Source organism: Meriones unguiculatus (assembly GCF_030254825.1).
Source record: "Meriones unguiculatus strain TT.TT164.6M chromosome 13 unlocalized genomic scaffold, Bangor_MerUng_6.1 Chr13_unordered_Scaffold_45, whole genome shotgun sequence".
Taxonomy (NCBI): Eukaryota; Metazoa; Chordata; class Mammalia; order Rodentia; family Muridae; genus Meriones; species Meriones unguiculatus.
The window spans coordinates 1,953,545-1,979,695 of record NW_026843652.1 but is presented as its reverse complement, the minus strand read 5'-3'; the positions used below and the strand labels follow the sequence as shown (position 1 = coordinate 1,979,695).

Below are 26,151 nucleotides of genomic sequence, written 5' to 3'. Positions count from 1 at the left end.
AACAAATAAAATCACTGTCATTGATGTATTAAACTTGTTTGAATGCAGCAAAAATTCTAATTGTTTTGTAAAAATGTTTTGTCTAAAAATTTTGCCACTTTGTTGTAGGATTGGGTCTCTTACTACTGAGGTTTTACTGAAAGATGTTTATAAATTCCCATTATTTTGTTCATTTTGGTGTTTCCTTAGTTTTTTTAAAATTGATTATTATTGGTTACTTTCATTCCTGTATATAACTATAAATTAAATACAATTACTTAGAACATTTAGTTTTCTTATATAAAGAAATGTTGTTCATCCTTGAAAACATACATATAGTTAGCATTGTAAAAAATAAGCAGTTTATGTTTCAAAATACATGTATATATCACACATGAAGTAACAATGAACAAAGAAGCCTTTGATTTTTTTTTTTCAATGCAGTTTATTCAGGAACCTTGAACAATCCTCGGACCCCGGGGAAAGCCAGCCCACAGCTTAAATAGCCTCTGGGTAGCCAACCCAGGCGTGCCACGGGGGCAATGCAGATAGGTCCACATACATGGAAGCAAGCCAGATCCTCGGCCTTAGCCAAATGTGGAGTTGTTCGTGACAGAGAGCACTCACCATCGGGAAGGTGGAAGGCGGAAACCAGCTCCATCTTTAAGGCATAGCATTCCGCAGCTCTCTACAGTTCCCCCTTTTTGTTTTAGACGCATCAGGCAAGAGTAGAGGTCTGATCTCTGATATTAGAAATAAATTGGGACTTTGTACAGATGTTCATTTAGGTGTCATCCACCCAAAGAGCATCGGACCCGTCCGATACCTTTTTCTCAGAGGCGGGACCTGGGGCATCAACCCGCATGCAATCAGACATGCTCTTCTCTGGGTCCAAAGCAGCTGACCCTGAGTGCAGTGCTTAGCCTCGCATCCTGAGTGTATCATTTTAGCTTTTTATGGTATCCAACCATGCTTGGGGAGAATGTCTTGCTTCAATGGCTGTAAAGGCCTGAATGATCATGGCTGCATCACACTGTTGTGAGACTCTAATCTTGCATATATACCACAGGCAAACCAAGGAGACCAACACCAGAAGGCCTGCTAACACTCCCATGCCCGCCCATTCCTTCAGATGATTCATGGCTGCAGCAATCCATGTTGATAATCCTGTGGGTAGTCCTGCGTCCACTCCGGTAGAATTTACTGTGACAATGGCCACTCTCAGCTGCTCCATCGTAGTATCGAATTCTCCAGTCCAATTACCTAAAATATAGCTCGACAATTGTTTAGACAGATTTGCAGCGCAGGAAAAATTCTCATGTTGTATGCTAGTGACACAAAGTCCAGCATACTTTCATTGACAGCCAGGTTGAGCGATTTGCCATAGGGTATCAATTTGCTCCTGCAAGAGGTCAGTCCTCTGATTGAACACCATCAAGCTTCCTTTTAGTTGAAGCCTTTGATTTTAAGGTGAGTATGTGTGTGTGGAGGGGCGTATGTGGGAAGGCCTGGAGGGAGAAAAAAAGAAGGAAGAAATTTTGTGATGAAACTATAGACTCAAAATAATTGATAAATTCTAATCAATTCACTTCTAATCCAGAAGTGAATACTGAGGGTGAAAAGACTGTGGCACATGAATTCAGGGTCAGAGACTGATATTTGTATCTTTCTGTGTACCTAAACTTAGTTTGAGCATCTTGATGAGGAAGTCAGAAAGAGTTTTATTTAAGTATTAACCCCCAGTCTCCTTACTTGGAGCCTGGTGCTTTACCATTTGATCCACTTAAGGCTTTCTGGTCTCCCTCCCACCAAAATTACTCTTTCCCTAATGTTATTGCTTAACAACAGGTGGTCTTAATTAGACTGACAAAGTGCTTCAGGCTTGCTTACTCAGACACTTTCTTCAGGCCACTATGGGCTGACTGTCCATCCTCTGTCCTCTCTGAGGCAGGCTCCCAGGGCTGGTAGAGGTTTAGGGTCCCACTGCCCTCTGTGAATGATGAATGAGAAATGGAGAGAAAAGAAAGAGGTCTCAGGCATACACACTCACTGAAACAAGAAATTTTTCAAACAAATTCCCACAAGCTTACATATGATGATGATGATGTTGGTTTTAGCTAGCATTTCCTCCGCATAAACTGCAGCAAATTCAGGCTGCCTTTGGGAGAACATCTTCCTGGTCCACCGGTTATGGCTGGTTCCCACATACAATCACATAGACAAATGATCAGATATGTAAACCTGTACATATTTATGCACATATTCCATGGATGATGCAAAAGGAGCACCTTACAGGCAGCAATTGACATACACTCATATAACGTGTACAAAAAGACATTTCATGCAAACACATCAATACACATATTTACAACTCATGGATGAAGCAACTTGCAGGGGGCTTCAGTCCTGCTTATGGCCTGGTCTTAGCTTTTTTTATTTCTGAGACAAAGGAGTAAATTAATAGTCAAAAAGGTAATTGATTACAGATAAAGAATTAAAAAATGTAACAGGTTACATGTATTTTCATTAAAACTAAATATTTTGTATTTGTGTATCCATTATAGAATTCATGGTGAGTTCAGAATGACCAAGGTTGACAGGTTAAAGGTTAACAGGGTCCAAGAGATTACAAGAAGATATATGTCTGCTCAATTAGGACTGACCTGGCTACATATTCTCCAGCTATCTCTTAGTTTGTAGTGAGTTCAGGACCAACATTTTATCTGTCTTTCATTCCAAGATACAAAGGGAATTTAGACTGACAGTATTTTATGCCATAAACTGACAAGGCATAAGGAATTACAGTGAAACAATTTGTACATAGTGACATCAAGTTTTGTATTTAATTTAGTCATTTCTTGGTTGCCCCCTTTATAATTTTTAGAAGTGTAAACTTGCCTATATTTTTGCTGTATACAAGAATGAATGGAGCTATCCCTAAAGTGAGAGCTTATCTGAAGCCACAATCTGTCTCAAGCCCTTCTCTTACTGAGGCTTATGGAGAACCACAACAGTATTTATTGCAGCCATAAAACTGTAAAATTGTTTTAGAAGTTCTAAGCAAGTTAACTTCTAAAATAGTTTGAATCAAATCAGGAATTATATAATCAGGAATTAATTAATCTGAATAGCGAAGCATCTTCCTAAAGATCTCATAAGAATTTTATTCAATCAGAATGGGTAAAAACACAGAAAGTGAGTGTTCATGCCAAGCCTGATTTTTTTAATTAAATTTTATTTTATTAATTACACTTTATTCACTTTGTATCCCCCCATAAGTCTCTCCCTCCTCTCCTCCCAGTCCCGCCCTCACTCCTCCTTCTTCACCCATGCCCCTTCCCAAGTCCACTGATAAGGGAGGTCCTCCTCTCCTTCCTTCTGATATTAGTCTATCAGATCACATCAGAAGTGGCTGCATTGTCATCTTCTGTGGCCTGGTAAGGCTGCTTCCCCCTCAGGAGGAGGTGATCAAAAAGCAGGCCAATCAGATTATGTCAGAGGCAGTCCCTCTTCACATTACTATGTAACCCACTTGGACACTAAACTGCCGTGGGCTACATCTGCGCAGGGGTTCTAAGTTATCTCCGTGCCTGGTACTTGGTTGGAGTATGAGTCTCTGCGGAGACCCCTCTGTTCAAATTTTCTGGTTCTGTTGCTCTCCTTGTGGGGTTCCTGTCCTCTCCAGGTCTTACTATTTCCCACTTCTTACATAAGATTCCATGCACTCTTCCCAACAGCTGGCCATAAGTCTCAGCATCTGCTTTGATAGTCTGCAGGACAGAGCCTTTCAGAGGCCCTCTGTGGCAGGTTTGTAGGTTGTTTCATGTTTTCTTCTTCTTCTGATGTCCATCTGTTTGCCTTTAGGGATGGGGATTGGGCATTTTAGTCAGGATCCTCTCTCTTAATTAGTTTCTTTAGATGTACAGGTTTTAGTAGGTTTATCCTATGTTATAAGTCTATATGAGTGAGTATATACCATGTGTGTCATTCTACTTCTGGGACAGCTCACTCAGGATGATCCTTTCCAAGTCCCACCATTTACCTGCAAATTTCATGATTTTCTTATTTTTCATTGCAGAGTAATACTCCACTGTGTACATGTACCACAATTTCTGCATCCATTCTTCAGTTGAGGGGCAGCTGGGATGTTTCCAGCTTCTAGCTATTACAAATAAAGCTGCTACAAACATGGTTGAGCAAATGTCCTTATTATGTACGTGAGCCTCTTTTGGATATATGCCTAGTAGTGGTATGGCTGGATCTTGAGGAAGCACGATTCCTACTTGTCTCAGAAATCACCAGCTGGATTTCCAGAGTGGTTGTACAAGTTTACATTTCTACCAGCAGTGGAGGAGGGTTCCCCTTTCTCCACAACCTCTCCAGCATGTGTTGTCACTTTAGTTTTTCATCTTTGACATTCTGATGGACGTAAGGTGAAATCTCAGTGTCGTTTTGATTTGCATTTTCTTAATGGCTAATGATGTTGAACATTTCTTTAAGTGTTTTTCTGCCATTCAGTATTCCTCTACAGAGAATTCTTTGTTTATCTCTGTTCCCCATTTATTAATTGGATTACTTGGTTTGCTACTTTTCAGCTTCTTTAGTTCTTTATATATACTGGATATTTGCCCTCTGTCAGATAAAGGGTTGGTGAAGATTCTTTCCCAATGTGTCTCCTAACATGACCTTGCCTCTCCACTCAACTCCCACTTTTCCTTCTTTTCCTTATAGTTGAACCAACTGCATGGATTCTTCCTGGTACTTGAGGATAGCATGGGAGGTTCTGATTGGGCTTTCAGTCATTTACCGGCTGTTACAATGGATAATAAAGTTAGATCTGCCCCTTTTAGTCTTGTCTCTGGTGTTTGATTCCCAGGATTCTGCGTGGGCTCTGTTGCCACTCATTCCAGTTCCCTATGGTTCCTGATTCCCATATTTATGTAAGTACTGGCAATCAGGACTAGTTATTTGCCAGACCAGCAAAACCGCTTCACTGCTGAGCCAACTCTCACGCCCTATGTTGCCTATTTTTGATCAACACTTACAATGCTGATGCTTTCATCTGTTATTTGTAACTGTTTAAATATAGATTTCATTTTAGGAAGATCATATCAATGTTACAATTTAAAGTGAGGCACTTCCAAGTTTCTAGAAGATATGTATATAACTACAGGGAATGAATAGCTCTGTGTAGAAACTTGAGCAAAGAGCTGTCAGTTCCTTCTATCTATTGTTTGTTGGATTAATTTTTGGAGAGTATTCTGTGCCCCTGACTATTCTAAAAGTCATTGCATACACCAGGCTACCATCCAGCTCTATGAGATATACCTGCCTCTGCCTCCTGAGGGTTGTTGGAATTAAAGGCATGATAAAATACACCCAGCTTGCCTATTGTTTTTATATTTAGGAACAATATAATTTCTCTGAGATGGGGTAAGCACAGTTGATCTGTTTACTTGTCTCCCCTTCTTTATGTCTGTTAAGCAACATTTATCCAACAAGGCTACATGTTTTTTTTATTTTTATTAATTACATTTTATTCTCTTTGTATCCCCCTTGTAGCTCTCTCCCTCCCACCTTCCCCCCAATCCCACCGTCACTCCCTCTTCCCCTACCATTACCCCTCCCCCAATCCACTGATAAAGGAGGTCCTCCTTCCATTCCCTTTGATCCTAGTCTATAAGGACTCATCAGGATTGGCTGCATTGTCTTCCTCTGTGGCCTGATAAGGCTAGATGTGGAGAACAAAGCTGCAGGGTAAGCACTCAGGAGGCAGAGGTAGGAGGATCATGTTTCCAAAACTTTTTAAATAATTATTTATTATTTATACAACATTCTGCCTGCACAATAGATCTCAGTAGAGATGGTTGTGAGATACCATGTGGTTGCTGGAAATTGAACTCATAATCTTTGGAAGAATAGTGAGTAGTGCCCTTAACCTCAGAGCCACCACTTCAGCCTCATCCAAGAACATTAAGGAATTTAAGGTATTAATTTGTTCATGGTCTTTTCTTTCTTTCTTCTATTTTATTGATTTATTGGTTTATTTATTTCTTTATTTTACAGTGTTCTGCCTGCATGTATCACTGCAAGCCATACGAGGGCATGAGATCTTACTATAGATGGTTGTGAGCCACCATGTGGTTACTGGGAATTAAAATTAGGGCCTTTACAAGAACAGCCAATGCTCTTAACATCGGAGCTACCTCTCTAGCCCTGGTCCCACTTTTCTTTACTTCATGCTACTTAAATTTTCTAAAATATAAATGAATGTGTTATGAACATCTGTAGAATGAGGCATTGTTTTTCAAGGAGGAAAATGAAAAGATTATTAACAAATGTCTTAATGATTCTTTACTATGGTCACACATAAGTTTGAATGAATACTGTCGAGTATATCTCAACAGTTTATGTCACCATGTGGTGAATGAAATTTATCATTGTGTTTTCAGGATTTTTCTTACTCATGACCACCGGGAGGCTGTATGCTGCCTTAGCTGAGCTAACTGGATGGATGAGTAAATTGCACCTTTTCATGGGGAGGTGGAGAGGCCAGCCTTGGACTTGTGATCCTCCTGTGTCAGCCTTCTGAATGTTGGGGTTCAAAGCTTGGGCCGCTAAAATGAGAATACTGAAGCAGATGATACAGTTCTCTGTTTGCGAGGATTATCACCTTTTAAGAATTCCAAACTTGGTATGTTTAATGTATCTCACACATTTAATAAGATATTAAAATGTATAGACGTCAGGCAACCCCTAATCAACTATAATTCCAACTTTAAGGGATCCATTATCCTCTTCTATCATCCATGGACACACACACACACACACACACACACACAAACACACACAACATATGTGTCTTTTAAAAAGTAAATGTGCAATCACAACTAGAAAAGCACATTTTGAAGCAATGTGCAACTGAGAAGGACCATGATGATATGACCTTGACGTGCAGAATATTTCCTCAAGTGTTTCACACAATTCATCTTCAGTAGAAGGATCTTAAATGTTCTCTATACAAAATAAAAATAGAACCCTGTGTCTCCCCCTAGCCCTTGCCATGGGTCTTCTGTAGTTTCTCCTGCCATCTTTGACTTCTTTTATTTTTAACCCATTAAGAATTTCTTGTAATGGAGATTTAAAAATTGAAATAAAATGAAGACTTAAATCTTTCTTCCACCCACTATCTTTTTCTATAAACTTTACTGTGAGCCTTCCTTGTGAAAGGAACCCTGCAAACTGCCAGCAGGTGTGGCTCTGATGTTTGGATTATTATTATTATTATTATTATTGACTTCTTTACACAGGGTTTCTCTGTGTAACCCTGGCTGTCTTGGACTTGCTGTGAAGGCCAGGCTGGCCTCAAACTCAAAGAGAACCTCCTGCCTTTTTCTCTCCAGTGCTGGGATTAAAATTCTGTGCCACCATGCTTGGCAGGATGTTCTTATAGCTCGGTTGAAGTTGTAGTATGTAACTTAGGACATGTCCAGACATGTGAGTGTGAAGAGCTGGCAGGGGGTGCAAACCCTTGTTTTTGGAGACAGGGTTTCTCTGTGTGACCTTGTGTGTCCTGGACTCACTTTGCAAACCTGGATGACTTGATACTGACACCTGCCTTTGCTTGCCCCACTGATGGTCACAGGGGTGTAATGCCATACCTGGCTTTTTTTTAATAATCTTTAAAAATGATTTATAATTTCTGTGTATGTGTCTGCCTTCCTGAGACCAGCCCTGTTTTGACTAGGAGAGTTGGCACTCACTGAAAGAAAGGAGTCAAGTCCACCTACCCTAAGCACGAGGTACTCTACTCTCAACTGCTGAGTCATTGAGGGTGTGGGCCAAAGCTATAGCTTGTAATAAAAAGATCCTCATGTGTTCTGCAACAGCTCAACTCCTGGTGATCTTTTGTGGTCTCACGACCTGGGCACAACAGAGGCAGTCCCATGAAGGATTTATACTTTCAGAACAGCCATAAATGCTCTTCAGTTAGACCTTAGAAAAACGGGTCATGGGAAAGCATAGAAAACTCAGCTATGGGCCTCCAGTGCCATCAGGTGAAATTCTTAACATCAGGCTTGGCAGAGGCTTGTGTTCTAGTTATCATGTTCCTAAAGATATTCTTAGTCCTAGGACACTAGGTCCAACAAAGAGGCTAGCATGGAATGACTAATAGGGACTAAAGATGGCCCAAGACAAATTGTTATTAGGCTCTGGACACACCAACATCTCCACATGACTCCAGTTCTGCTCAGTCAGTCAGATTCTGTCGACACAACTCCTCTGTGGAAGTGCTCATTCCCATGATGAGGTTTGCAGTGAGGTTCAGGGTGTGCAAATCTGTCAACATGGGAGAGAACTTCCCACCAAACTCCATAGACAACAAGTTGAATCCAAGCGCAAATGAGGACAGACAGGCGACTGATACCAGCAAACACCTCAGTGTTCCTGAATTATAGCAATATACACACACACACACACATATAACAATATTCTCTCTCTGTCTTTGTCTGTCTCTGTCTCTCTGTCTCCCTTTCTCTCTCTCTCTCTCTCTCTCTCTCTCTCTCTCTCTCTCTCTCAAACATATACACCCCAAATGAATCATGAACAGAGCCTCAGAGAGGCTTGCTGGGTGACACAGATGACTGTGCTGTGGTGGCCAAGGAAGAATAAATAGTAGAGGAAGCAGTAGCAGCAGATAATCAAGAGACGGCTTAGAATTCTGGGATTGCCCTTGACAATGGCCAGGAAAAGCTTAGTACTTCATTGATCCAAAACCACAGCAGTGATAGCAAAGAAGGACAGAGATGCACCAAACCCATGACCAGAAAACCCTGAATGGCAGACCAGATCATTAGTTTGGGGAGGTGGATTTATGTCACAGGCACACACTTTTGTATTTCATAAAGAGGAAATTGTCAGGCTCCAATCTTCCAGAAATCAATAATACTGCTGAGGTGTCTAATGTTATTAATAAAAAGAGCAAAGAAAAAACATGAGGGCAACGTGGGTGCAGAGATACAGATATTCACTTACACAGAGATGCCATGAAAGCATGGAACCAGAAGCCATATGCATACAAAAGAATTAAATATATATTGTAGCTTTGACAACCCACAAATATGCCCTTGAATTTTTCTGTTGCCATCTGTTGCTGCTCACGGGGCTAAATGGTTAGTTTGGTTTGTGGCCCCTTGGAGAAAACTAACTTTAAAATTTATTATTATTATTATTTAAAGAGGTAGTGAGTGTTCTTTTTAGAGGGAGGGGAACTTTATTGATGATCCATAGTGTATTATTTTTTTTTCTTTAAAAATTTATTATTTGTAGAGTATTCTTCCTGCATACCAGAAATGGCACCAGATCTCACTGTAGATGTTTGTGAGCCACCACATGGGTGCTGGAAATCAAACTCAGGACCTTTGGAAGAGAAGCCTGCACTCTTAAGCTATGTGATGTCTCTCCAGCCCCATCATTTATTATTATTATTATTATTTTAATTTTTACTGATTCATTGTACATCCCTGTCATAGACCCCTCCCTCTTCTCCTCCTGGTTCCACACTCCCTGTTTCCCCTATCACCCCTCACTTGGCTCCTCAGAGAAGGGGATCACCCCTACCCTATGTCCACCATATCAAGTCGCATCAGGACTCAGTGCATCCTCTTCCCCTGTGGCATGGCAAGGTAGCCACAACAGGGGAATTTGATAGAAAGCTAGCTTGTGGGTCAGGGTGCATTCATATGTGTGTTGGTCCTGCTGTGTTTAAAAGACCTTGTTACCCTCGTGTCCTTCATCCCCTCTGGTGCTTACACTCTGCACAGAGTTCCTTGAGCCCTTAGGGGAGGGAATTGCTGGAGACATCTCATTTAGGGTGGAATGGTCCAAGGCCTCTCACTGTCTGCAAATCAACTGGATATGGTTCTCTGTATTAGTTCCCATCTGCTGCAGGAAGAAGTTTTCTATGATGGCTGAGTAAGGCATCGATCTGTGATTATGGCTGTGCTCCTTTAGCGCAACTATAGCATTTACATTTCTCTGATGTCCCTGGCCTGTGTAGATGCAGGCTCCTGGCCACCCAAGCCATGTTGGATCAAGGTTCCTTTTCATGGAGTGGGCCTCCTGAAACTCAACCAAATATTAATTGGTCATTTCCATGAAATTTGTTCCACAAGCACACCAGCAAATCTTGTAGGCAAGTTACCATTGGAGAGTGAAAGGTGTATGGCTGGATTGGTGTGTACATTCCTCTTTAGGTGGACTATGGTGAATGTTAAGGGAAACACGAGCACCCACAAGCATGCATGCCATGTCTTCAATGTCTTATGTATTGTTGAAAAAGCAGGCACTTGAGAATAACTATAAAGTTATGCTCCAAGAATCTGACACTTGGTGGAAATTAAACTTTCAGGAGTTAGTATGGATCCTCTTCATTTTCCTACTTCCTCCTGTATCATGTTATTTTCAGGTATTGCAGACCGAACAAAAAAACATCTTTTCAGGCTGGAAATGGACTGTAGTTTTCAGGTTAGATGGCAGTAGCATAAAATTTGGTCAGTGGTGAACTATACTTATCTGTGTGCATTATTGAAAATATCTAGATTGCAACATGTTTATATTCATGAATGGACTTACATGTATTATAGGGATTTTATGTAGATAATTCACAGTATGATTGCTTAAAACTCTTTCAAAAATTTACTATTATTTCACCCACTTCCTTTTTTTATATTTATCCTCCTTCATAATTATAGTACCTCCCCTGGTTTATTTCAATCGGATCAATTGTATCTGCCATTGTATTGCTTACCCACCATGCCTTCTTGTTTCTATAGTTATTCCATGATGAATACTCACAAATCAACATTTGGAGCTAGATGCCCCAGAGTAGAGAATGAAATATATTTGTCTTCTGGATATGGGTTACTTAAATTATGTTTTTTTTTTACTTACATCTATTTATATGTATGATATTTATCATGATAAACATATTTATGAGTTTCCATTTCTACCTATTGTGAACAGAATAGCAACGAAGGTGACTGAACAAGTATTTGTAGAGTGGGATGTCGAGTCATTTTTACGTATGTCAAGGAAAAGAGAGCAGAGTCAGGCAGCAGATTTATAATTTCTGTTTAGAAAATTCTCTACTCTGATTTCTGGAATGGCTCAACTGTTTAAAAGACACACCACAACCCCTTTCCAGAAATTGATTTTCATGCTTGGTCTATAAAAGAATCTCAGATATCACCCAAAGCCCTGTATACTCCCTAAAATAACAAAGAAAACAAGTATTTGTTCATGTACTGTTTATCTCAATTACTTTCATGTAACTACATTTTGAATATGTATATTTTCCAAAAATTAATAAATAACATGCATAACTTACTAAAATGTGTTTTCAGCAGCAGCTTTTATTCTAAAATAGAATGTCTGTGACTGTTCGACAAAGTGAGGGGCTCTTATGTTTGTTTAAATATACATTTAAGAAAAAGTTACTTAAAAGTGGGTAAATAATTTAATTTTAGTATACTAATGAGTTTTATTAGAAAAAAGAAAAGTAATACATCAAAATGATCATTTTTTATTTGCTATTTTTTGTTTTTAATAAATCTCAAAGAGTTTTTATCAGGTCTTAAGAGAATAATGTAGCACTTAGGGAAGAAGATGCACCCCAGCAGCCCTGCACTAGAGGCCAATATGGAGAAGACCTCCACAGCCACGACGGCTTTGCCCTTGGTGCTCTGGTAGACAGGGATGAAGATGACCCAGACACTGAGGAAGACCAGCATGCTGAATGTCAGGAACTTGGCCTCATTGAATGTGTCAGGCAGGTTCCTTACCAGGAAAGCCACAGTGAAGCTGCCTAAAGCCATGGTCCCTAAGTAAGCCAGCACACAATAGAAAGCAGTAACTGAGCCCTTGTTGCATAAAATGATGACATGAGCATGTTCAGAGTGTTCATCTGAGTCAATGTAGGGAGGCGAGATTCCCAGCCAGACTCCAGAAAGAATAAGTTGGATCAGGACACAGATGGGAATGACAGTATTATAGACGCCTGAGACAAACAACCTTCTCATTGTTCTTCCTGGCTTCATGACCTTAAAAGCCAGAATTACAGTTATAGTTTTTGCCAAAACAGTGGAAAGAGCCAAGGTGAACACAAGTGCAAATGTTATTTGTTGCAGTATGCAGGAGACTATGTTTGGGCGTCCAATGAAGAAAAAGGAGCAGAAGAAGCAGAGGAGGATAGAGATGAGCAGGATGTAGCTGAGAGTCCGGTTATTGGCCTTAACAATTGCTGATTCTCGGTGTTTGAGAAAGATCCCCAGAACTGCAAGTGTGCTGATAGAGAAGCACAGAGCTGTGCAGGCCAGAGCAATGCCCAGAGGATCCTCAAAGGAAAGGAAGGTCACTGCCTTGGGCAGGCAGTGGTTTCTCTCAGGGTTTGGGTACTCTTGACTTGGGCAAGGGATGCACTCCTGCTGATCTGTGTGGAGAAATTGGATCAACATTTCACCTTATACAAGTATCTATTCATTGCACATTTAATTCATTAAAGTGCTTTCGAATGATGTGTGTACCCTGGTATATTCTGCATCCTGTTTATTGCCAAGGACACGAACTCTTTACAATTCGCATTCCTATTGTTTATCTTGTTTAATTAACAATAAGATTTCTGCTCAACAGCTTATCACTGTTTCTTTGGGGCACTGAAAACTATTTTATTTATATTCAGATAAAGTAATACTGTTACGTATGCCTTCAAATGATTTTTTTACACTTTGAGTTTCTAAATACGTGTACGTTGTGTTTTGATGACATCAATGTATAAAAATGCACTTCCTTGTTTCCATCATCATGGGTTCTTCTAATTTTTCTTGTTATTCACTGTTTCAGTGGATATTTGTTATCCCACTCCTATAATTTTTCTAAGGTAACATGGGAATAATTTAGGTCCCACCTCCATGACCTATGGAACAGTTTCTGATTTGGCAATAAATATACAACACTTGCATCAACAAACTCCCGCTATAATCTCAGACCAATCTTTACCTATCTCAGCTGTGGAAGTTGCAAATAAATTTCTATAGTCTTTGATATCCTTTGATTCAGGAGAGGGCTCTTTGATTTTCATTATTAAGTCCAGAATAATCCTGGAAATTGTTCTAATTTTCACTCTTGTTCTTACAGTAATATTCTTAAGACTAAAAAATGACCTACATGTCATAAATACCATAAATCTACAAAATGTTAAATCAGAAAGGGAGAATGACAAAGCCATATTCACTGAAATTGTTGAGAGTCATGAAGCCGGTACAGTTATTGGTGCTATTCCAGCAAAGCTGAGCAGATTGTTACAATCATTGTTCTTCTATTTCTAACTTCTGTTTTTTTTTTTTTTTTTTTTTTTTTTTTTTTTGTGTGTGTGTGTGTGTGTGTTTGTGTGTTTTGCATTACTGGGGTATTTCTGCACTAAGATTCAATTTCTGTTTTTTTTTTTTTTCTACAGAGAAATTATGTCTGAGTCATTTTTTAAATTAGGCATTTTAAATTAATTATAGTTTCTTCACTTTGTATCTTAGCTGTAGCACCCTTGCTCATTCCCTCCACACCTTCCCATGCTCATCTCCTCCCATACCCCTCTCCAAGTCTTCTGATAGGGAGGTCCTCCTCCCCTTCCCACTGATCCTAGCCTATCAGTTCTCATCAGGACTGGCTGCATTGTAAGGGTACCAGGGACTCCCTATGACATAAACTCAGTGGCTGGCTCTTTGATCACCTCTCCTTAACAGGGAGCAGCCTTACCAGGCCATAGAGGAAGACAATGCAGCCAGCCCTAATGAGACCTGAGCCTTATGATAATACTAAACTTAACATTATCTATCCACTGTTTTAAAATCTTTGTGACCTGGAGATTGTTAAGCAGAGTTAAGCAGAGAGAGAGTTGAGGCCATTATTTCAGGAGTTTTTTGGGGTATATGCCCCTAAACAGTATATTGGTACAGGGTAAACAGAGGCAATGTGACTACCCTGAGAGGCCTGGAGATTCATGTATAGGTTTAAGATCCTTTATTATAAGCTTAGAGCTCCTGGAAAATGTAGTTTAATGATAGAAGGTCACAGAGGGTACACTCCTGACAGAATAAAACTTAGTAAATAAGATAGATTGACTTAAATAAACTTTTTCTAGTTTGTAGCATAGATGGTGATACATATAGTAAAGGGAGCTATTTATTTGTATTTGCTGTGCATAAAAAGACCAGTTAAAGTATTTTCTGTTTCTCTGGACTGCACTCATACTGCAAACAATGCCAGCCTAAAAGCACACTTTCACATATTAAATGTGTTTTCTTTGAAGGAGACATTCTTTAGATTATTTAAAGAGTTATAGGGCTAATAATGATAATCAAATATGTTCTGTGTGTACTTTTTAAATTGTAACTGAGCTTTTATTCCTGCATAATAAAAAAAATCAAACACCCATTCTGTACCACTTGTATAATCATTAATCTGTGTTCGCACTGTGAAACTTGTATAAACAAGAAGAGCCTTGTCAACAATAAGTCAGAGACAAAGAAAGGTCTGAATTTTAGACGTCAGCTGCTAGAGTACCCTGAACACTTGAGCTGACTAACTTCCTCTCATTGCTGACCCCTCATCTGCTCTCTGGAGCACCCTGTAGGCAAAGACCTCTCTTTTCCATGCTCAGAATTGCCCCACAGAAAGGCTCCTGGCACAAGCTCACAGAGAATGAACTCCCAACAATAGAGCATGCATGGGACAGATATGGGATCTCTGCACATACATAACAGTTGTGAAGCCTGGTCCTTATGGGGACACATAACAGAAAGACCAAAGCTGTCTCTGACTCTTTTTCTCCTAATTTTACTGCCTTGTGTAGTCTCAATGACAGAAGTTGTGCTGAATCTTATTTCAACTTTATATGCCAAGGCTGATTGATATCCATAGGGGACTTCTTTTTTTTTTAAAGAAAGGGAAGAGGGGCACATTAGGTTGGTAGGTGAGGTGAGAGGGAGGGTCTGAGAGGACAGGTGTGAGCAGATGCTGCGATAGTACACAATAATATAATAAAAAGAAATAATATTGTAATGAAAATGAGTGAAACAGAAACAAAGAAAACAATACATACAATTAACCAAAGGAAGAGCTGGCTCTTTCTGAAGATAAAGAAAATTGACAAACTTATATATCAAGTGAATTAAGGAAAAAATTGAGTACTTAAATTAAAGGGAATTACAGGAAAAAAAACATTACTACAGAATTCAATGAAATTCAGACTATTCTAAGGAAATATTTTTAAAACATACTATATTCTAGTCAGCTTAAAAATGGTCATGAGATGGATGTTTTAGATTTAGTCAAGCAACCATTATTCAAAGATATATTCAACAATAATTCAGCAACCTAAATAGAACTAAACAGACCCAAGTGTAAATTCAAAAGATCAGAAAAGGCTCCCACCCAAAAACGAAAATGATGAAAGATCAAAACAAGGAGACTCCAATATGGTGGAGACCAGTGTGCACCATATCTGAGGGGCAGAGATTCAGAGATTCTGAGACCAGTGTATGGACAGGTGGCTAGATCCAGAGCATCAAATTTGCTGCTTCCTTTTCTAGACAGGTCGTCCAGAAAATGGAGTTGATCTGATCCAGGCTCTCTGTGGCCATCTCACGGAGTCAGGAGTAGCAAAATTTGGGCCACCTGCCCCTTCACATATTCCAGTGAGTTTGGATCCCCATATCCAGGGACAGTTTGCGCTAGCAGCCAGAATTCGGATTCCTCCTGCTCCCTGTAGAGCAGCTTCAGGATTTCTTGGAGAGCATCTAAGCCACCAAGCCACTGTACTACTGGTCATCCTGTGGACACGAGGTGAGCAATAAAATTACAGGGATCCCAGATCCAAGAAGAAAAATCTCAGAGGAATCTGAGTACAGGGAGCACCATTTGGGGCAGGCCTGCAAGTGGCAGCCCAGCTTTATTCTGAGGAATCCAGGGATGCCACTTGAGGCACCTGCACCTTGATAATGATGAGCACCAGTACCTGCACCCCAAAATTCATGGTTCCATTGCATGCACACACTTGTCTTCAATTCACCAGTCCCTACATGTTTATGTGTCCATATGCTGCCATGTGCTTTGCCCTTCAAGGTGCTGGCATCTGAACTGCCAGTATCCATTCTTGAGCCACTGCATATTTGACATCTTCCTGAATACTACTGTAAACTCCAAAGACAGGAAGATCCAGTCTTTGCTGCAGTTTCCAAGAAGAAACAGGTAAGGCTACAGACAACCAGATGGCTAAAGGCCAGCATAGAAATGCAGTCAACAAAAACTGGGACATCCTGGCTCCACCAGAACCCACCCCCAAGAGCAATGAATATTCTAATACAGCTGAAACACAGAAAAAGCACATTAAATATATGTTTATGCAGTTATTAGAGACATATAAAAAGGAAAAGAACAAATGTTTCAAAGAAATACAGGGCAAACAAAGAGAGGCCATCAAAGACAAGAAACCACAATTAAACAGGTGAAGGAAATTATTAAAATTATTCAATTCTTGAAAACAGAATTTGAATCAATAAGGAAACAAACAAAAACCCTGGAGATGGACTATGTAGAGAATAGATCAAGTACCACAGAGATAAGCATCATCCACAAAATATAAGAAATGAAGGAGAGAATCTCAGGCATTGAAGATACAATTGAAGAAACTGATCTATCTCTCAAAGAAAACATACCATCAGAAAAGTTCAAGGACTCCATGAAAATGTGAAACCTAAGAAAAATAGGAATAGACTAAATAGATGATTCCAGGCTCCAAGGTACAGAATATATTTTTAATAAAATCGTAGAAAAAAATTTCTCCAACCTTAAGAAAGAGATAACCTTAAACATACAAGAGGCTTACAGTACACTAAATAGACTAGAACAGAAAATTTTCTTGCCATAAAATAATCAAAGCAATTAATCTACACAACGAAGAAAAGTATGTCAAAAGCACGAACGAAAAAGATCAAGTGACATATAAAGGCAGACTTATCAGAATCACACCTGACTTTCCAACAGAGGCTATGAAACTCAGAAGGGCCTGGGGGATGTCATGTAGATGCGAAGAGACCACAGATGCCAGAGCAGGCTACTGTACTCAGCAAAATTACAATCAACAGAGATGGAGGAATCAAGATATTCCATGACAAAACTAAATTAAACCAATGTCTGCACTATCCCTGACCTTGAGAAGCTACTAGAAGGAAAACTCCAACCCAATGAGATCAACTACACCCACAAAACACATGATATAGATAACTTCAGAACAAAAATAAAAAGAAAACAAACACACTATCAACAATAACACCACAATAAATGGAGCTCATATTCATTGGTGACTAGTATCTCTCAACATCAATGGAATCAGCAATCTAATAAAAAGACACATGCTAACAGAATAGTTATGGAAACAAGATCCAACATTATGCTGCATACAATAAACACACTTCAGCCCAAAAGATAGACACTACCTTGGAGTAAAGTGCTAGAAAAAGGTTTTCCAATCAAATGGACCCAAGGAGCAAGTGGCAGTATAATCTTAATATCTAATAAAAAGTCTTCCTACCAAAATTAATCAAAAGAGAAGTGAAGGATACTTCATTCTCATTACAGAAAAATCCACCATGAGGACAACAATATCTTGAACAACTATGCCCCAAATAGAAGGGCACCTGAATTTTGTAAAAGAACCATTATTAAAACTTCAACCACACATCAGTCACAACACAGTAATAATGGTAAAGTTCATTACCTCACTCTCACCAAGTGACAGATCATTGTCACAGAAGCTAAAGAGTGAAGTAATGATGCTTACATAGGTCATGAATCAAATACCTAATAAAAGTCCTCAAATATTTTCACCCAGGCACTAATATGCCTTCTTCTCTGCAAATCAAGGAACTTTCTCCAAAATTGAACATAAATTCAGGCAAAAAGCAAGTCTTAACGCATACAATAAGACTGAAATAATCCCTTGGATCCAATTACACAACCATGTTCTAAATCTGTACTTCAACAATGACAGAAAAAGCAAAATGCCTACTCATACACATGGGACCTAAACAACTCTACTCAATGACAGGTGTCATGGAAGAAATAAAGAAAGTATTTAAAGATTTCCTAGAATTCAATAAAAATTAAAGCACAACATGCCCAAACTTATGGGACACAATGAAAGCAGTGCTAAGAGAAAAATTCATAGCACTAAGTGCCTTCGTATAGGAATTTGAGACATCTCTTACAAGCAATCTAATGACACAACTGAAAGACCTAGAATAAAACAAGATGTAGACAGGGCCAAGAGGAGTAGAGGTCTGGAAATAATAAAAATCAGTGCTGAAATCAACATACTATAAATGAAATGATTCAATGAATCAACAAAACCAAGAGCTGGTTCTTTGAGAATATCAAACAAAGAGACAACCTCTTAGCCAAAGTAACTAAAAGGCAGAAAGACACTATCCAAATGAACAAAATAAAAAAGGAAAAGAATGATAGAAGTACAGAAATCGAAGGAATCATTAGGTCTTACTTCAAAAGTGTATACATCGCAAAAATTTAATATCTATATAAAATGGACAATTTTTGTGATAGATTCTACTTACCAAAGTTAAACCAAGATCAGGTAAATAAAACATCCTATCTTCCATAAGGAAAGAGAGGAAGTCATCAAAAGTCGCCATCCAAAATACCCAGGGCCAAATGGTTTCAGCTCAGAATTTGATCAGACCTTCAAATAAGAGTAAATACCAATACTCTTCAAACTATCCCACAAAAAGAAACAGAAGGAACATTAACAAATTGATTCTATGAAGATGCAGTCACATCACAGTCAAGACCCAAGAAAGACATGAACTTCAGACCAATTTCCCAAATGAACACTGACACAAAAACCTCAGTAAAATACTTGCAAACTAAGTACAAGAACACATAAAAGATATCATCCACCACTGTCCCATAAGCTTTATCCCAGGTATGCAGGAGTGGTCCAGTCTATAGAAATCCATCAATTTAATCCACCACATAAACAAACAGAAGGGTAAGAATTCCATGATCATGTCCATAGAAGCCAAAAATCCAACACCTGTTCATGTATAAAATTTTGGAGAGATCAGGGACACAGATCACATACCTAAACATAGTAAAGTCAATATACAGCAACCCTACAGAAAACATTAACCTAAACAGAGAGAAACTCAAATCAATCCCAATTGAGGACTTCTATTAGGTATTTGATTCATGACCTATGTAAGCTTCATTATTTCACTGAAATCAGGGACAAGGTAAGGCTGCCTGCTCACTCCATATCTTTTTAACATAGGGATTGAAGTCATGTGTCACTCTGCAAGGAATTTAACCCATGATAGCTTTAGAACTTAGAATTAATTTTCAACATTTGATCATTTGCAATAATACATAAAAAATTCTGCTTGTATTATGGTTGTCTAAGGATTGGCCTTTTTAATATAATAAATAGTTGATTCTCGTCATTATATTAATGTATTTTCCTTCTGACTTTTTATTTTCTTGTAAAAATTTTCATTTTAAAAATAATATAATTACCTCACTATGCTTCTTCTTTTTCATTTCTCTAAATGTTCTCCTGGACCCACCTTATATTTATTCACTCTCAAATACATAGCCTCTTTTCTTATTAAATATGTTTGTGTCTTTGTGTGTGTGTTTGTATATAACAATGCAACCTGCTCATTCCATATGATGTTACTTATATACGTTATCACACAGTTGACCACAACACTAAACAGGCAGCCATGTTTTCATTTACAAAGACTTGCTTTTTTCCTATTGTTGATACTGAAAATGACAACTGTGTTGTAAATGCAGTTCAGTTTCTTGTACATTCAGAAACAATCAGTCGTAGTTTTCCTGGAGTTACTTTGAGGCAAGAATCATTAGGCTTGTTAAACACAGAAATACAAATAGATCCTGGACAACTGGAGATCTCATATTTAATGGGGAACACTGCAAGAGCTGGTACACTGCAAGAGCTAAGATGGCACTTCCATGCACCAAAAGGCAGGTTTTTAAAAGTAGCGAGCATATGACACATTAGCATGAGAATTGCTACTCTAAACTTCACACATTATGTGGCTTCCGCAATGATTAATAATGGATTAAGGGATGAATGTTAGAGACATAGGGAACAGCACTACATTATGACACCAAAGTCACTTCTTAACTTTCCCCCTCTGCATTCCCAAACATTTTGAGTAAAAGTATTATTTTTCTACCTGTCTGGTTGGAAATGTGCTGCTCTGGACAAAATGCACAAGAAAAACAGCAGACCGGTCTGTCTTTTTGTAGAACTTTCCAGAATCCTGGACCACAGCTCTGTGTACATACAGATTGAGGAGTCTGAAAGCAACACAGAAAAACTGGTCATGATATTGAACATCAGTTTAAAATAGTTTAGGCTAAATACACATAACCTATGAAAATTGTATTTGTTTATGAGGAACTCTGAGGTTTTAATGTGGGAATGTAGAATGGAGATTTAAACTTACTATGCTTTTCAATACTAAATGTTCAACATCCCTTTATATGACCAAACCATGACTCACTACTGCCTAGCCTGTGTGAAATGTATAGAGCATCATCATATTCTCTTCTGTGATGCAGCCAGCCAGAACTCATTTTATTGTATGAATTTTGGAACAGTTGGTTTTTAAGACAAGAATCCAATCATACTTGCCTCCAGGCACACTTGTTTCTACCTTTATATTTCCAGTCTTGTAGTAACACCCATGCACTCTGATTCAGTTGCAAAAGGAAGTTTAATTTTCTCATGAAAATGGTTTTGCCATTGGTGAATTATAATCTGTTACTGTGACTTTTACCCTTGACTCCCAATGTTAGTGATTGTTCTTTGCCTTTCTTTTCAAACGTTAGTGTAGTCATCAAATGGGATTTCAGCAGTTGCATTCTTAGATAATCACATAACTAATAAAATTCTAATGCAATTTTAGTTTGTTATATATTAGAAATTTTGTAGGACAGGAAATATTTCTATCTTAGACCTCTTTTCTGCCTTGGTTTGGATTCAGTTTCTGTCTAATATGTACATATTAACAGAAATGTGTTTCTGGATAACTGGATCAGCTGTTAAGAGTGCATACAACTCTTGCACTGAAATATGAGTTCAGTAACTGACACACAGTTTGGGCAGCTCATATGCATTGTTTACAGAAATGTCTTGTGTCCAAATCCATAATTTATTGTTTATGCTACCTCACAACATTGTGGAATTATTGATATGCTTGAACATAAGTTGTGTGAATGGAAGAATGCTTGAGCATCAGCTAACCTGTATAATTAACATATGTGAAAATTTCATAAGTTTGTGTGCATGTGTATGTTTACATATAGAAACACTCATACATGCCACTATATCACCATGATCTCTCAATTATTCATTCACTGCATTATGAACAAACACAAACATTCAATTTATCTAATTCTAGCTAAGGAATTAACTGACCTTATGTGTGCATTTGTATGTGTATTTATGTATACATACATATATGTAATTCTGAAATATTGGTTCATTTCTGATTTAAAGTAATCAAACAGAACTAAAGAGATGTTTTAGTATTTAACATGCTTGCCACATAAGCAGAAAAATGTGAATTTGATCATGATGAAAGGATGGAAGACAAGATGGGTGCAGAAAAATGGGCCTGTAATCCAAACTTTATGATCATGAAGACAGAGAGAGAACCTAGGTAATGCTGGCCACTGAGTTCAGCAAAATCCAAAAGTAAGGGTTTCACACGGATAAAAATAAAGTTGACATTAACTGAAGAAGATAACCACAGTTTACTGTGGACTTAAGAAGCACATGTGCTCGGGTGTATGAACACCCACAAACAAGCTCACAGTCACAATAGAGCTAAGAATTAAAATTTCACAATTATTTTAAAAGTTCAAAGAATCATTATACAATCATTTTTTATAATTCTTTACAAATAATTCCCTTCATATTAAATATTGAAAAATTTCCAGACCTGTTTATAGTTGCTTGGCCATTGAATCAGAACTTCATTGATGAAAAAGCCTTGATCTTGTGCACTCTTGAAGACAAACTCTCCCACTTTAAGTAATAGTGCATTTTGAAAACTATATGCAATAAAGTTTTGTATATCATACATTTCCCTAATATTCTTGTTCTCTTCAAAGCTTATTTCATCTCCAGCAGGATTTATAAATTTAATTTTCCTCAGAAATGGATGAAGCTGAAGAGAGACATCATATGACATGAGTGGCTCACACAGATTACTGGCTGACTTTAAAGAAAATTTCATTTTTCCTCTCTCTAACATGGCTTTCTTTTTGAAAGTGCTTAGTTTGCTTATTTGTCTTCCCAGTTGTTTAGTGACATTAAAATCATTACCCATAGAAATAGCGCAAGAGATACTGAATACAAGCAGAACTATTTTCTATGAGATGCAAGATAGTATAGTGTGTATCATGTCCTTAGTTGAAAAAAGGTCCTGTGTCTTTCTCCAGGACCAGAAAATAATATTTCCATTTAGAAGATGTAGGTTTGAAGAGGATCCAAAATGGCGGCACCCAGTGGACATGGTTACTAAGGATGTGACTGTAGTGACTTCACAGCAAGTGAAAGGTCATGCTGTGGACTTGAAAATGCCAGTGTCTATGCTTCACATCTGTATAGAAGACACTAGAAGAAAAACCCCAACCAAAGGAAATAAACAACACCCAGAGAAACACAGAAAATATGTAACACCGCTGCTGCAAAACCAAAAGAACAGAAACACAAAAACTTGCTGCAATCATAAAAATCAAAATAACAGGCACTAGCAATCATTAATCATTAGTATCACTCAACATCTATGGACACAGTTTCTCATTTAAAAAAAAACACAGACTAATACAGTAGATGCATAAACAGGACTTATCAATCTGTTGCATACAAAAATCTTAAAAACAAAGGAGGACATTACCTCAGAAGGAAGGGATGTAAATAGGTTTTTCAAGGAAACTGACCCAAGGAGCAAGTTGAAAGAAGCCATCCTAATATCTAATAAAATGATCTTTTAACTGGATGTATTCAAAACAGATATGAGAGGACACATATCATAGCAAAAGGACACATATGATAGAAAAAAATCCACCAAGATGATGTCTCAATTTTGAATATTTTGCTCCAAATACAAGGGCACCTACATTTGTAAAAGTAACATTACTGAAGCTTAAATTATACAGTAATACAGCCAGAGTAATAGAGGGAGACTTCAAAACCCTACACCCACCAAAGGACAGGTCATGAAGACAGAAAATAGAGAAACAATTACACTAACATATGCACAGATCAAATAGATTTAACAGACATATATAGAATTTTTACCCAGACAAAAAGAATATACCTTCTTTTCAGCACCTTACAGAAGCTTCTCCAAAATTGCCCATTGACTTTGACAGAGAGTGAGCCTCAAAAAGTACAATAAAGTTGAAATAACCTTTTTGTCATATCAGACCACCATGGATTAAAGCTAGATATCAATAACAATGGAAACAAGAGAAAACCTAAAAAAAATCTCATGGAAACTGAACAACTCAGTGACCACTGAGTTAGGGAAGAAATAAATTAAAGATTTTTGGGAATTCAATGAAAATGAAGGGGCAACATGTCTAAACTTCTGGGACACAATGAAAGCAGTGCTAAAGAGAATTTTCATAACATTAAGTGCCTTCCTAAAAAGAATTAAGGAATTCTCACAGTAGCAACTTAAAAATATCTGTAAAAGCTCTAGGACAGAAGTAAACACACCCAAGATGAATTGACAGCATGAAATAATCAAACTCATGGATGAAATCAGTATCATAGTAAAAATGGAAACAATATAAAGAATCAGAGAAACCAAGAGCTGTTTCTCTTGAGAACATCAACAAGATAGACATACCTCTAAACAAACTAACAAAAAGTCAGAGAGACTGCATCCAAATAAACAAAATCAGAAATGAAAAGGGGGAATAACTCCAAAGAATCATTAGATATTATTTCAAAAGCCTGATTTCTGAAAGTTTCAAAAATTTAAAGGAAATGGAAAAATTTCCTGATAGGTTTCACTTACCAAAGTTAAATCAAGATCAGGTAAGCAGATTAAAGAGTCCTATAAACCCTAAGAAAATAGAAGCAGTTATCAGAAGTCTACCAACCAACCAAAAAAAAATCCCAGAACCAGATGGTTTTAGCATGGAATACTACCAGACTTTCAAAGAGGAGCTCACACCAATACTTCAGAAACTATTGTACAAAATGAAACAGAAGGAACATTGCCAAACACTTCCTATGAATCTACAGTCACACTAGTACCTAAACCACACAAGGACCCAACAAAGAAAGAAAAGTTCAAACCCATTTCCTGTATGGACTTTAATGCAAAAATACTCAGAAAGTTACTGGTAAAACCAGTCCAAGACCACATAAAATACATCATCCACTATGATCAAAAAAGCATCATCGCAGGGATGCAGGGATGGTTCAACATATTTAAATCCATCACTGTAATTCACTGAAAGAAAAAAATTAAATAAACATGTTCATCTCATTAGATGCAAAAAAAAAAGCCTTTGATAAAATCGTGCACCACTTCATGATAAAAGCCCTGTAAAGATCAGGAATACAAGGCCCTACATAAACATAATAAAGGTAATATACAACAAGCTGATAGCCAAAATAAAATTAAAGTGGAGAAACTCAAAGCAATTACACTAAAGTCAAGGAAAATACAAAGCTGCCCGCTCTCTTCATAGCTTTTCAGTGTAGTACTTTAAGTTCCAGCTAGAGCAATAAGACAACTAAAAAAGATCAAGGGGTCCAAACTGGAAAGGAAGAAGTCAAAATATCCCTATTCACAGAAGATACACTAGTATATATATAAGTGACCCACAAAATTTTACCAGAGATATTCTAAAGTTGATAAACCCCTTCAGTAAACTGGATGCTATAAAATTAACTCATAAACTCAGTATTCTGCTTGACTCTAAATGATAAATTGGCTGATAACAAAATTATGGAAACAACATCTTTCACAAAAGCCAGAAATAATATAATATATCTTGGTATAACTGCCCAAGCAGCAGAAAGACCTCTATGACAAGAAGTTCACATCTCTGAAAAAAGAAACTGAAAAAGATATCAGAATATGGAAAGATTGCCCATACTCATGGACCAGTAGAATTAACATAGTAAAAATGGCCATCCTATTACAATCAATCTACAGATTCAATGCAATTACTACCAAAATACCAACCAAAATATTCACAGTCCTTGAAAGAACAATTCTCAATTTCATATTGAACACCAAAAGAAAAACAGAAACAACAACAACAAAAACACAATTGCTAAAACTTTTTTGTATAATAAAAGAACTTCTGGAGGTATTTCTATCCTGATCAAGTTGTACTACAGAGCAATAGTAAAAAAAAAAAAAAATCTTATGGGACAAAATGAAAACAGTGCTAAGAGGAAGTTCATAGAACAAAGTGCTGCCAGAAAGAAGTTTGAGACATCTCATACAACTTAATGACACATATAAAATCCCTTGGGAAAAAAAAGGCAGACATACCCAAGAGGAGTAGATGATTAGAAGTAATCAAATTCAGAGCTATAATTAATGAATTAGAAACAAAGAAAACAATTCAAAGAATCAATGAGACCCAGAGCTGGTTCTTTGAGAAAATCAACAAGATAGACAAACCCTTAGGCAAACTAACTAAAAGGCAAAGAGAAACAATCCAAATCAGCAAAATCAGAAATGATAAAGGGGACATAATGACAGGTACTGAGGAAATCCAAACAATCATTATGTCTATTCCAAAAGCCTATATGCCAAATTATTTGAAAATCTAAATGAAATAGTCAATTTTCTTGATAGATTCCATTTACCAAAATTAAATCAAGATTGTGTAAATAAATTAAATAGTCCTATATGCCTCAAAGAAATAGAAGCAGTGCCAAAAGTATCCCTTACAAAAAAGCCCAGGGCCAGAGGGTTTCGGTGCAGAATTTTACATACCTTAAAAAGAGCTAACTCTAGTTTTGTGCAG

General features: G+C 37.7%; 1 long non-coding RNA gene across 1 annotated transcript; it reads right to left on the bottom strand.

The window, feature by feature from the left end:
- Positions 1 to 959: 959 nt before the first annotated feature.
- LOC132651315 (uncharacterized) lies at positions 960 to 20,385 on the bottom strand. Its single transcript, XR_009589059.1, has 4 exons — positions 20,310 to 20,385; positions 2,070 to 2,173; positions 1,870 to 1,969; positions 960 to 1,487 (listed from the first exon to the last, which is right to left on the bottom strand). It is a non-coding gene; the product is annotated as an uncharacterized LOC132651315 (long non-coding RNA).
- Positions 20,386 to 26,151: the final 5,766 nt, after the last annotated feature.